Here is a 14,832-nt window from a genome sequence, read left to right on the forward strand (position 1 = left end):
TGAATCCATTTAGAACCAGGGTTGCGTGTACGATCTGGTCCTGCAGGCCGAGCTGTTCTACAACCTTCAATCTGATGATGTTGGCCGAGCTACCTGGATCAACTAACACACGCTTAACTTTAGTTTTATTCATGAGTACGGATATTACCAGTGCATCGTCATGAGGTTGTATGACTCCTTCTGCATCTTCATCATTGAAGGACAAAGTTCCTATGGGTGTGTAATCTTGAGTTCGAGATCGCTTTTCTCTCACAATCGATGTCTTAGTGCGTTAAAGCACTGGTCCCTGAGGGGTATCGGCACCGCCGATGATCATGTGAATGACATGTTACGGTTCTTCTTGTTCGTTTTGCATGCCGAAATCCCTATTTTTAAAATGGTTCTTCGCCCTATCGCTTAAAAATTCTCGAAGGTGCCCTTTGTTGAATAACCGGGCTACTTCCTCTCTTAGTTGCCTGCAATCTTCCGTTCTGTGGCCATGGGTGCCATGATATTCGCACATTTGATTGGGATTCCTTAGGGCAGGATCGTTTTGCATGGGTCAAGGCCATTTAGCGTCCTTGATGCGTCTGATAGCCGAAACGATGGCGGATGCATCAATGCTGAAGTTATATTCCGATAACCGAGGTGCTACCTTAGATCCGGCAGGCCTATCCCGGGACCCTTGACCTCGATAACTTCTTTTGTTATTTTGCCCGAGGTTATGTCTCGATTCAATGACTTTGTGGCTTCCGTTGTACGATTGGTATCGATTCCCGATCGGACCTCGTTCTCGATTAGTATCCCTTCGAACAACGGGTTCAGACCCCAATTGATCATCTTCGACCCTAATTTTTGATTGGTACCGATTGTGCACGTCGGCCCATGTGATGGCTGGGTATTCGATCAGGTTATGCTTTAACCGCCATGAAGCCATAAAACTTCATTCGTTCAAGCCTTGAGTAAAAGCCTGAACAGTCCAATCATCTGTGACTGGTGGCAAGTCCATTCGTTCCATTTGAAAACGAGATACAAACTCCCTGAGCATCTCGTTATCCTTTTGTCTTACCTTGAATAGGTCTAATTTCCTTGTTGCGACTTTTATGGAGCCGGCATGTGCTTTCACAAAAGAATCTGCTAACATGACGAACGAGTCGATGGAATTTGGTGGTAGGTTGTGATACCAAATCATTGCCCCCTTCGAGAGGGTCTCTCCGAATATTTTTAACAACACAGATTCGATTTCATTGTATTCTAAATCATTGCCCTTGATGGCACACGTGTAAGAAGTGATGTGCTCGTTGGGATCGGTCGTTCCATTATATTTGGGAATTTCGGGCATACGGAATTTTTTGGGGATTGGTTTCGGGGCTGCGCTCGAGGGAAAAGGTTTATGCACGAATTTTTTCGAATCCAACCCTTTTATCATTTGTCGAGCTCCCGGGATCTGATAAACCCTACAGTTATAAGTTTTTACTTTTTTATCATTGGCTTCGACTCGCTTTGTGAATTCCTCGAGAAATTTAGCAATTTCGGGAGTAGTCTCTGATTCTTTCTCATTTGACTTCACTATAGCTGGCTCCGTTCTGTGGGTGATTTCTCGAGATGGATTGGGCTCCGGCCTGCTTTGTAGCTGGGTTTGGCTCTACAACTGAGCTATTGCTGCCTGTTGGTCTTACAACCTTTCGAAAATCATACGCAAGATAACGCTGTTTTCCTCGACATTATAGGTATCTCGAACTGCAGACCGAGTGCCACCATGGATGCTATTCTCGGGTTCAGCATGCAGGTTCGCCTCAATGGCTACATGCGAATTGATATCTATTGGCGCTCCGATTCGAGCTCCAACGGTATTTACAAGTGGCCTTTCGGTACTGGGTGTTAAGTTATTGTTCTCATCTTGAAGACCGGCTCCGTTGTCGATTGGTGAAGCCATTTGATTGGTAGTTAGTCATTTCTAATCCGAAATCCAAGAAAAGATGCCAGTGTAACAAAAGAAAAGATGTCAGTGTAAAGTATCCATTTGATCGCTTCACGGATGAGAACTATCCAGAACAAAAGAAACTGAAATATTGTTATTGTTTCTCACCTGAGCCATCGAAAATGCTGGTGAGTTTGTTTACACAAAAAATGGATAGAGTTGAATTGTACGTAGTTCTAAGAATATGTGGTGTAGCTTACTATAAATCGTGAGGATAAATAAAAATATCAAGTATAGATTGCAAAGAATGCCAAGTAGACAAGGTCGTAAAGAAGATGAAATTTTGGGCTAAACAAGTGGAATCAAATTAAGATGCTTGAAAGAACAACTCTTCACTATAGGAGAATATAATGCTTGAATTACAATGTTAGAAAAAACTTTCCTTTACAGAAATGATAACCATGCCCTTTATAGTAGAGGGATATTGCTTTAAATATAATTAAAAATACTCAATGGGAGACCCAGGATAAACTGGCTTTTCCACAATTCCTGCCAAGATTCTCTCCTCCGGTGGGATTGCAACGGCTTTTGTCTGTGAGCTCGATCTTGACTCGAGCTCTCGATCTTGGCTTGAGCTCGATTCTGAATTGAGCTCTCGATCTTGGCTCGAGCTCAATTCTGACTCGAGCTCTCGAATTGATTCGGGGTCAACGTTGGTCGGTCTCTGGATGATAAGCTTGATAGCCTTACTTTGCATCATAGTTCGATTTGGATCCGAGCTTGATAATGATATCGAACTCGACATTGATCACCCCCTCGGGTTCGAAGCTTGTTTGTACCATCTTTGGAACCCATCTCGAGGTCTTACTTCGATCGATTATCTTTCGAACTCGATCAGGCATACAAAGGCCAAAATCTATTTTGACCGTATACAGAGTTATATGTCCATACGATTTTGTCCAATAAAGATCCTTGAGCAGCCGCAGATTCGTGTCCGTCGTCACTTTCTACATCTATTTTAATATTAGGATGTCCCACTCTGAATCTTACAGCTTTTGTTGAATAAAGGGGAAAGCCAAGCTGAAAATGTGTTGTTACAAGATCATAATGTTTCTGGTTAATGTGGAAACAAAACAAATAAGCCGAATGAACAAATCCCTAACATCATAGAAGATAGAACTTGAGGTGCGACCTTGAAATGGTTATACATGAATTTCTGAAATCAAGCACAGGTTTGAGATCAATTTATATGATAGTGTCTCAGGAACTGTTGGATCACTTTCTCCTCTACTTGACCAATATGAAGCCCCGCGGCCAACCCGGTGTAAGTCCCCATTAGAATTTTCTAATGATTTAAGATTTTAAAGTGCGACAATGGTATTCAGGAATAACGTATTCGAGTATCAAAGGAACCCTATGGGGTGGAACCGCATTATTTTGACATCAAAAGTGTTTCAATGATGTCGTTTCTTCGAGTATAAGTGGTATCATATAAAGCAAATAATCTCCCAATTCAGTTTTTATTGAAGCATTAGATCCGTATTGAAATTACGAAGCCATATAAAAAAGAATCGTCGAATTCGGACATCGTATGAGAGAGTTATGCCCATTCCCGTGTCAGAAAAAAATTATTTCCCGTCGCCAGCGTCTAGGGTAGCGCGGGGCGCTGTCCCTGGTGCTGGGGTTTCTTACAGCTACTGGAACTAGCGCCACAGGCAGCCCCCGGCGCCACCTGTGGCGCCCGAAACGCTATATATTCATTCCAGGGTTCATTTTACCCCATTTTTCTTGGCCGAACTTTGGGGTTTTTCTCCATTCTCACAAGACCTTCAACTCCCCCCATCTTCAAGGTAAGTAATCCCTACTAATTTTATGCTTCATTCCATCAATTCCACCCTAAAACTAACTCAATCCTCCGTAAAATACATAGATCTTCAAGAAAGTTCTTCAAGAACTCAAAGGAGGGTTTTGCAAGATTTCTTCCAAAAGGTAATCCTACACCCTTAGACTTACATGTATGGATATATTATGGGAATATGAGTATGAATTAAGTATTGGAACTTATGGTATGGTGATTGGAAGCCACAAGTTCCCAATTTAAATACATATCCATTGTAGAGATTGAAAGGTGATTATTTGATAGAATTTTATTGGCTGAGTGTGGATGGATGGTCATGTATGTGATGTTGGAAGTTATGAATTGTTTAAGAATGACGGTGGAATAAATTATTGGTAAATGGTAGTAGTTGGATGAACTAATTCTATGGGTAAGAGATGTAAAGATTCATGCCTACTTGGTGTTTGATAAAATGCCTAAATGGCCTAAATTATGGAATGTGTTACTAATATTGGTCCAATTAAATTATGTTGATGTAGATTGAAGTTGTAAGAGTAGTAGGTGGTTTTAGTAGCACTAAAGAGCTCCATCAAGGTATGTTGGCTAAACTTTCTCTCTTGGAATTGAATTTCATAATGTTCCCGTAAGTTTCAAAGTATGGGTTGCGTATTAAAATGTTATGGCTTTGAGTTGTATTTCAATGAAAGATGGTATGCCAAATTGTGTGAGAGAATCTCAATATTCTTAAGACTCTTAATTGCTCATATGTGTACCTAAAGTATTGATTAAAAATGTCTTATTGTTGATAACCTATAAAGATGGTTGAAAGTGAAATAAGTGAATTGGGGATATAAAGTGTGACCAACGTGCCAAGAAAGAAAGTTATACTTGTGGCCAATGGTGCCCATGAAATGAGATGGTGTGAGAAAGATTATGAAATGAGTTTTGATTCAACTATTCCAAACTAACTTCGAAAATAGATTTGCCTAAAAGTTTATGTACCCAAGTTATGCCCAAATGTGGCTATTTTAACTAATGTTATACTTTGTAAGTATTTTCAATGTGTTTTGAGCTTTTATATCTTCATGAGTTGAAATTGTGTATTGCCCTTTTGGGGAAAAGTATTTCAAGAATAAATGGTGTGTTACTCATTTATGATTTTTACTTGTGCTTCGATTGCCAATCATTTTACTCAATTTCTTAGAAAGAAATCCATTGTGTTTAAAGTCTTCATTGCCAATGAACCTAAAGTTGAGATTTCTGAATATTGTATATGTTGATATTTATGATGATGATCCATGAAAGAAAATATATTAAAGTGTGGAATATGAAATACGGCCATTATGCCATGAATGAATAATCATATGTATGGCCAATAGAGCCAATGAAATAATAATGTTGTAAGTGGTTGAAAGTACCATTTAAGTGATATATGATGTGAAAGGTTATGAGATGTACATATTCGTTGCCCGTCCAGGGTAGGGTTAAGGCTGTGTACATCCTACCCTCCCCAGACCCCACTTGTGGGATTATACTGGATTGTTGTTGTTGTTGTATGGTGTGAAAGGTTATGAGATGTACGTATTTGTACTTTTGTTTCCAATGTGTTATAAGCCCCTACGTTCTTGCGAGTAAAGACTATGATGTTCCTAAATGTTCTAAATGCTCTTAATGTTCTATGATAACCCATGGCAAGTACAAGTAAGTGATAGTATGAACATGAAATGTGATCGTTGCCTAAATGAGAATTTCGAAATGTTGTATGTCCCAATGGTTTCAACTATAGTTGTATGCTTCTGAAATAATATATGTAAATGATTTTGATTGTTAAGTCCCCAAGAGTCATGAACCTAGATAATTACCTCAAGAGGTAAAGGGAGTGAATAATGGGATGGAAGGGAGATGTCCTTTGTTAAATGACGATGAACCTTAAGAAAAGGAATTGGGCCCATGTGACATTGAAATCGACTTATTGACTTACCATGCATGTGTTAATATAATGAATTGTGTTTCTCCATGATAAGCATGAACATGAAGTATTCCAATGATGTGAGTAATTACGACGTTAAATGTTATGAAATCATGTGGACGGTATATGAAACGCATAGGTATATTATGTTATGAAATCTGGTAGACGATCTATAAAATGCATAGGTATATTGTGTTATGAAACCCTATGGACGGTCTATGACACGCATAGGTATATTGTGTTATAAAATTCTGTGGAAGGTCTATAAAACGCATAGGTATATTATGTTATGAAACCCTATGAACGGTCTATGAAATTCACAAGTGTATTGTTACAGGGAGAGTAGAAGCAGCGACACTAGAAGTCGCAGTTGCCAAAGCGATATATTCCATAGACCGTACAGTTGCTAGTAAAGCACGGTATAAGAAAGTTTTTCCAGTTCCTCCTGGACCGTCAATGAAAAATGCGCCCGCTTTGTTGGAAAATACTCCATTGACAATTACATCATATGTTGTCAGTTGATTTTTGTTTAGTCTCTTATGCAATAGTACCTCGTCTTCACTGACAGTAATAGTTCTTTCAAAGTGAATCTCTTTTGCTTCTTTCGCTGCTGCGGAAGGCCTAATAGTTTGTGGGATGAGTTCATATTCATTTACATTATGACCCATAGAATGCAAAATATCATTGATATGGTTCAGAACTTGATATCGGACTTCTTTTGTTTCAATAGTCCGTAACACTTTATAATCTTCAGACATACTCTTCAAATTGCTCCCATAGTTCTCTTGGATTGGTAGGGTTGCATTGTACCAATAATATAGAAAATAAACGTCTTAAACTATATGGCATCTGATAACTTGCTGCTTCAGACATGCATTTCGTTAATCACACTGTAATAATCCTCTTTTCTCCACAGATTCTCTAAATGTACTACAAGGTTCTCTATTTACCATAAGAAGATCCTCGTATGATGTCGGCCCACGCACATGCATCAATAATAATTTAAGATAATATTATTCTCCTTCTATCAGATGACATGTTACAAACCGACCAACAACACAACAACGCTGTCGAAGTGTCCAAAATTTGTTGCTGGAGGACCACACAAAGTATTCAGGAAATTCTATGTACAGTAAGTTCAGCTTCGTGGCATTCTTATCTGCTTTGTTCATATAGAAGAACTCGGTCAGCATAGTTTTTTTAGTCATGGTATTATTTACAATCGTATTTACATTCATATTTTTCTTGAAAGAAACAAGTTGTTGTCCATCAAGATGCAGCTGAAGACGATAAACATTCGGAGACATTTCGCTAATAGGAAAACGAAAGAGACGCCATATAGCTTCCGGAGGTGATACCCATCTATCAGACCGATATTCATTTACCTCATCTATTTCTATATTCACATAATTATTCTGTACAGAAAATGCACTTTTGTCATGTCCTTTATAGATGTAGTTATAAAGGTACTTCACAATTTTGATGTCAGAGCAAACTTCAATATTTATGTGATAGTTGAATTTACCGAGTAAATACGAATTGTATGGAATGACCCAAGAGTTATCTAAATAATGACCTCTTACTTTCACAACTTCACGTGTATTTCGTCTTTTATAAATTGGATAAGAATCATTTCCTTTTGATGTTTGATCAACAAACATTTTCGGATATTTGAACTTGCAAGAACCCATTTTTTTCTTCATACAGGAATTTTTTGGGTCTAAACTACCACCTGAACCGTGCATAATATGCTTTAGAACAAGCTTACGCAAATCTAAGTCTGCATTGGCGTCTGGTAATTCTACTCTAATTATTTCATCGTATGCTTCAGCTGTCTACAGTTTATAGTCATTCTGTAATATAATAAGAAAATGAGCATGAGGTAAACCTCGTTTTTGAAACTCAACGGTGTACATAAAAGCAACAACTTTTTCAAAGATATTTCGTTTTAGAATATCCGTCTTCAGCTCTTCTATTTTGGCCCTAAAAATGCGACTAATCAAATCGGGTCTATTTTGTGCCTCGTCGTTGGGTGCTAAATGTTCCTCAATTTTCTAGCCAAGATGGGTTACATGTCATCGTTATAAATAGATCAGGCTTTCCAAAATACTTCACTAACGCAATAGCGTTCATATAACGCTGACGCATATCTCTAGGCCCTCTTATAAATAAATTTGACAGAAATGTTAATTTTCAACATTAGAAGCATCTCGTTCACCAAGTCTTAAAATTTCAAGAAGTCCTTTTAACATATCTATTCCGAACAAATATTGATTGAAGAAAATAAAATCCAATCTTTGAGTCACCAATTTTATATATTCATCAACCGAATATTGTTGAAGTAATCTCCCTGTATGTAGAAGTTCATCTTCATCATGGTTTCTCATATGGATCTTGTAACTGTGGTATTCACGAACTGAAACTGTATCTCTCTTTCGTTTTCCTTTTTACATAACTTGAACTTCCATATCAAGATATACGTCAACAGAGGTAAAATTGTTTGTATTTGGTAATTGTTCCAAATCAGACAAAGCATAATTTTTAGGCATATTTTCTTTCCCGTGAAACTTTCTAATATCACAATGCCACCCACTTTGGCCATATGGAAATAGAAAAGGATACTGTAAAGGATCATAGCACCCCAAAAGAGTAGTTCACTCTTTGCGTTCTATTATTGTGAGTATAAATTTGAACGTGCGGTACATGAATATCACCAACATCATTTTCATCATCCCATATTGCTGCAACCTCAATAGTACTGGGCAAGTTAAATATTCGTTGATCCAATCCAGAGTTACATTTAAGTGCGATCTGATAGTTTTGTAAGTTCGAAATCTCAGATAAAGTTTGTAAAAATATACAATATGGATTATCTTTTAGTATGTATATCAATTCCCTCACTATTAATTCATCTATTTTATCATAGCAAGCCATTCTATTTGTAATCTCATTATCGTTATCATAAAAGTACAACAGCAAATATTTGGGCCTTCTCTCTGCAGGATATAAATCATCTATAAAGTGATAGATTTGACCTTGAACTTTGAATGTATATATACCACGATTTCTTTTGGCGAAATCTTTATAGTTACAAAGATTGAATGATTTTTAATTGAAAGTATGTACCAATATTTAGGGGAAAAGAAACTTCAGAAGTAGATACGATATCTTTATAGTTACAAAGATTGACTGACTTTTAATTGAAAGTATATACCAATATTTAGGGGAAAAGAAACTTTAGAAGTAGATACGATGTTCTTTCTCAAGTTTTTTTTGTTCAAAGCACACTTAATGAAGATAAAGGGTCGCAGTTTAGTACATCGACCACTTCAGACCATCCATATAACGGCTTCTTGTTTGCTATTTTCCTTCATTCTCACAATTATAGTTACAAAGGTTTCAACAGGTGCATCTCACTTAGTGCTAAACTTTTGCTCCGTTTTCCTTTATTGTATGCTTTTAAATTATCACCAACTATAATATCATGTCTTCTGAAATTCCTTTCTTTAAATTTCTTTCAGGAACAACTTGAAGAAAAAATAAGAAGATTCAAGAGAGGACAAAACTTCGGATGATTTAAGGTAAGTGAGACTTATCAAGGATTTGTACCAATTAAACTTGTGGGCAAACTTGAAGAAGCAAAATAAATTACAGAGAGATGGAAATAGAACGCCATCTAAATTATCCAAAATCAAAATTATCAGATTATTCTTCGCCCAAGCGCACCAAGAAAGTAAATCCGAAGATAATATTAGAAATCGAGTAGAAAGTCTGATTCATTGAAGAATTTTTCCCAAACACAAATACAACAAAGGCCCTTATTTTTAAGGAAATACACAGAAGTTGGGGTGAAGGAAGCAAAAATCAAGGCAAAACATAACTAACCTGATAACTATTTCAGAGCCGCAAGAGATAAGACCAGAAGAGACAAAGGAAAATTGAAGAAGAGTTGACAAAGTCATGAAAATCTGGAGAAAGATGAGTATGAACTTTCAGTGTGATTTGAGTTTCATATATGGACGTGGCAGAGATTGAGAAATCAAAGATAACACATGTCTAGAGAGCCAAAATAATTGAAATTCCCATAATACCCTTACTACCCGAAGCTCCTCTCTTAGCCGCTTCTATAATAGTAGTAATAAGTAAAGCAAAGTAGTAATTTGCAATTTTTTTTAATATTTCATGAACATCATTAATATATTTAAAGATACATCCAAGTTGCAGAGATAATTTATTGCATCATGTACTCGTTAATCGGCGTCTCTACTTGCATGCATCATATTAGTAGGAGAAATTAAAGTGAATGACCAAATAGATATATACTAGATGAAGATTGCCCGTGCTATCACACGAGCCCAATATATTAAGCATTCTGTTTATTTGTTTTCTAAGTGTTCTGATGCCAATGGAATAGTTCTCCATTTATAAATAAGAAACTGGACTATCATGATCAGTAGGCTTTTCGATACATGAACGTACAATATCTGCAACAGATGAAATAAATAGAATCTACAACGCTACTGCTATCCAGTCAACCATAAGTAGTGATTACAACCAGGTATTATTGATGCAATACCCCAAAAATATAAAAAATGTGTATCTTTAAGCAAAGCAACATGTCTTCCCTTTTGAGTATCACCTACAGTGCCCAACTCAGTAGTCACTCTTGTTATACCAGAAACAAAAGCAAGCAACAAACAACATAAGAGAGGTTTTATGATACCTTCAAAGACATATAAACACCATAACGTATTATCAAACATACAATTGTTTGTGAAAATTTAAAATTTTAAAATATAATATTGAGTACTCGATTTTCAATACCTTTGATTAGGAGTGGAAGATTTACTCCTTTGAGTTTTACGAAGACATGATATTAATAGCATACTTGTTTTTATCTTAAAAGTTTATTCTCACAAGGCACCCGAAGGCATATTAAAGAATGTCAAATATTGCAGTATAGTATTTGTATTAATCTCTGCTCTATAACCCACCATTGATAGGTAACTTTTTGTTATTGAAGTAAAGCCAATCTCAATAAGGTTCAATTCACCTTTTTCATGAATGGAACCTAATATGTTTTGGGCAAAAGTATATCAACAATGATAGGAAAAGCAAAAAATAAAAAGAGGTTTGTGACCAAAGTTGTTCTTAACTGCATGAATAATAACTCAGTTGCGAAAGTCTGACTTAGAAGAAATGTACTATTGAAATCCAGATGAATAAAAAGGAAGCAATTAATGATAAACTTCAGGTGAACAAATGGATAAAGTGTAAATGTAAATCCTTACATAAAGACCAGCTGTTGCAGAGAACCAATTGATTTTGGAATTGGACCAAAGAAGCTGCAACCAACTAAGATTCTGCATAAAATGACTAGCTTCTGAAGTCAGAATTGACACTACAAATTCTGTATACTTGATCACCATTTAAATTCTCTTACAAGGTTAAATTCTTCAAATTTCTAATTGATGATGGAAGAGTTCCTTTCGGTCCAACATTATTCGAGAAATCCCTACTCCAAATTCGTTACAATAAAATAAAGTAAAGTGATAAACCGTTTGAATATATAACTTTGGGTAAGAGGAGTGTTAGAAACTAATTAAAGATGTTCAAGCAGCGGATATCTTCTAATCCAAATGACAGAACTTATTCCTTTTAGTTGAGAAAAAAGATTTATCTTTCATATATGATGATGTGTATACTCCTTAAAAATACTTCTAAAAATCAGTTTGGGATGAGGAACGGATGAGGCCAGAATTAAACAATAGCAAAGAGAAAGACATGAATATTGAACTTGTTTATTTTTTAGCACTGTTTACGGCATTCTTAATGATTTTTATTTGAAACTACAATTGTGCCTCAGATGAGGGTTGGAGAAAGAATTATAGGTAAACTAAAGATGATTTCAGAATCTTATCATCAATATCTGAAGAGTCAAGATAGAAAAAATATAAACAAAAACATACAAAATTTCCAATGTAGTTAGTGATGAAAGATGTCTAAACTGGTTGCCTTTCAAGCCCATGCCTGATAACTATATATGGATGAAAAATTAAAGAAAATAATGAGGAACGGAAGGTAGAGCCAACTACAGAACAGTCAGAAATTTCAAATATCAAGGATATTCATTGAGGTTATGTGTGAATCTTTACAGACAATTCCTTCCCAGCTTCTACCGCAAGGATCTGAACCCTCCCAATTTGGTGGCAAGTTATTCCAGCTAGATTTGAGAGCAAATAGTGTCGTGGCTGCACAATAAATGACTTCTATTGTTGTACTATTAAAAAGCTAGATATTTCACATACTACTAATGTACTCATAAAACTCAAGCTAAGAAAAGCACAAAATCTTTTAAGCAAAATAATTTTACAAGTAGCTCAAGAGCATATTTCAACTTTTTTATTCTTAAGTTCCAAATTGGGTTATCCTTTGCTGCCACACCAATTCGACAGTTGTACATCAACTCGTCTACACCTGAAAATATAACAAATCAATATCTTAGCCAGACCAGCGCCTGGAAAGCTTTAATCGACCTGCTTATCTGCAAAGAGTAGTTTATAGCAATTGAGTGTCTTGTCATATATCAATGATATTCTAAAGTCAGATCATATCTACCAAAGACAATGCACCACAACCTCACAAATTCATCAAACTCAACTATGTACTTGTTATAGCTAAAAAGTGCCCTTGGGAAAGAGTACGTTTTGAAGCAAGTGACTTGTATGAGTGGACTACACATTACAAAGTTCAACAACGTACAGTTCTAGCGTCAATTAATCCGCCAACTCTTGTAAGCTTAACATCTGAAATTGATAAAATAAAAATATTAAATGCATTATCTCTGGAGCATTATCACTATTGAAAACCAAAGTTTAGAACACACAAACCATATATTAAATTCAACATTATTTAAACAATACTGATCAGCAGATAAACCAATTCTTTGATAGCATATAACCATTGTTAAAAAAGAGACAGTGCATCTACTAAGGTCAAATCCTTTGTTGATGCAATATCGTCTTTTTAATAATTGTTGCACCATTAGCGGTGTCTGATATAGCTTAGACGTCGCTCATTTCTCCTCCATCTCACTTCTTTCAGCAATCATGGCTCAAAAGTCCACAATGTGAACAAGATTCTGCCAGAAAAGATATACAATTAGTCACCAAATGTAGTTTGTTATTTTACATTCAATTCCGCATAAAATAATACATAAATTCCCACAAAATTTGATATGTGTATTATTTAATGACGCAAACAAAATATTGCATCATAGGTACGCGCCAATTATTTTTTTGTTCTGAGGCCAAACATTGTATTATCTTATGCAAAAATTTCTGTTGCGATTAATTATTCCAATACTTCAACCAAAACGACCCCTTAGACATTATTAAGATGAAGTGAGCTGGAAAAAACATCTTCACTTCTATCCATGTAAACGCAAAGAAACAAATTGAAATAAATCAAAAGCATATTTAGAATTGTGGCTCAAATACGAGAAAATCAGAAGGTTCATCCATTCTGAAATCTCCAATTTAGAAAATGACAAAACATTCAAATACAAATAAAGATGGAAAATTGGCGGAAACCCTAGTTTCTTTTCAAGCTTTTATTTGAGTTTCACAAACAACAAAAACTAGAACAAAAAACCAACAAAAACCGTGAAAAAAAATAATTAAAGTCACCCATATAAAGGAGAAGAAATAGAACAGCAAAACTAATCTTTCAACCATGTGATTATCTTAGTGGAGTAAGTGTGAATCGCAAAAAACTCAACAAAAACCTCAATCTCATGTTAAAATGTCACTTTATATTTCAGAAATTGATATTAAGTGCATGAAAGCAAAAAGCACTAAGCGACGAAGAAGGGGAAATGCGCGAAATTTGCAGAAAGCAAGAGGGTGAAGTAGAGCAAAATTACCGTATTGTGGTAAAAGAGAGCAAAACTAAGTGGTGAAAAATTACGTAAATAGTCTTTATCTAAATAACACAAATCAGCTAGTGCATAGACACAACAGTAATTTTACCTAATATAGGAGCATTGCAAATACCAAATTGCCATCCGTCGGCAAGCAGGGATGCCGACGGAGAGCTGCTTCTGCGCTCTTCTATATAGTAGGAATGTGGCCTTTTAAAATTGTTCGATTCTTAATTTAAACACTTATATTGAGGCTTGTTCTTGTTGAACACCTGAACGATGTATCAAACTTTAAACATAGCGTGTCTCACCGAAAAATAAAAATATTTTTCCGGTGATAAATTTTTTGCATCCATCTTTTTTTCAGATCCGACCACCGTCGCCTCTCCTTCTCCAAAATCAAGGTAGAGTTGCTTCTTTTTATTCGTTTCGGCAGTACAGCTGCCATTCTTTGGACAATGGCCGGTCATGCATCCTTTTTCTTCTTTCAACCCAAATCCGATTTTTAACCCACTTTTGGACAAAGTTTCGGGTCAGCTAAGTTTTAGTTTGCAATCGATAGATGAAATGTCAAGAAAGATAAATATAAGTATAGCTCCCATTAATTTGGTAACAAAGAAAATGTATTCCGGCCGGTAGTGTTTTTTTTTTCGCCGGAGATCTTCTTTGATTTTTTCATCTATGACGTGGTTATTTTTTGCTTTGACAAGTGCGTGGCAGTCACGTACGCATCTAAACTTAGTTTAGAATAGTAGTAAAATATGTGTCCAATTGACACAATTTGAACAAGACACGTGTATGTGATGTGTCTAAGTGAAAAACATTTAAGGAGCTGTGTATGTATTCAACCAATATATATAGGCCAAGATTGGACATGAGCTCACTAATACTAAGAATGTGCTGCTTCCTTGTACCTCTAGTTTTAGTCCTAGTACTCGATCGCTTCCTTGTTTCCAAATGACGCTGATTGCTCAACTAACTTATTTATCCTTCTAAACCAAATATTCCCAGCATTTTTTATTTTTTTGGTGATCCTGGATAAGGGAAAAATAATGAAGAGTTGAGTAAGAATCATAAACCACTACTTCATTTTTGTTGCGATCCCAAAATAAAAGACCGTGACCGGCATCCGACGATCAATTTTGGACTTAATTACCAGATTGGTTCTCATATTCAATTAGTAATTCAAGCCACCGTAATCAACA

At 36.0% G+C, this 14,832-nt stretch overlaps 2 long non-coding RNA genes across 2 annotated transcripts; both read right to left on the reverse strand.

Annotated features, from left to right (window-relative positions):
- Positions 1 to 6,299: 6,299 nt before the first annotated feature.
- LOC138893310 (uncharacterized) lies at positions 6,300 to 9,933 on the reverse strand. The gene is made up of 2 exons (XR_011408548.1): positions 9,592 to 9,933; positions 6,300 to 8,517 (listed from the first exon to the last, which is right to left on the reverse strand). It is a non-coding gene; the product is annotated as an uncharacterized lncRNA (long non-coding RNA).
- Positions 9,934 to 10,332: 399 nt separating this feature from the next.
- On the reverse strand, positions 10,333 to 14,435 carry LOC104110277 (uncharacterized). Its single transcript, XR_011408547.1, has 2 exons — positions 13,737 to 14,435; positions 10,333 to 12,847 (listed from the first exon to the last, which is right to left on the reverse strand). It is a non-coding gene; the product is annotated as an uncharacterized lncRNA (long non-coding RNA).
- Positions 14,436 to 14,832: the final 397 nt, after the last annotated feature.

The sequence above is a fragment of the Nicotiana tomentosiformis genome, chromosome 6, assembly GCF_000390325.3.
Source record: "Nicotiana tomentosiformis chromosome 6, ASM39032v3, whole genome shotgun sequence".
NCBI lineage: Eukaryota > Viridiplantae > Streptophyta > Magnoliopsida > Solanales > Solanaceae > Nicotiana > Nicotiana tomentosiformis.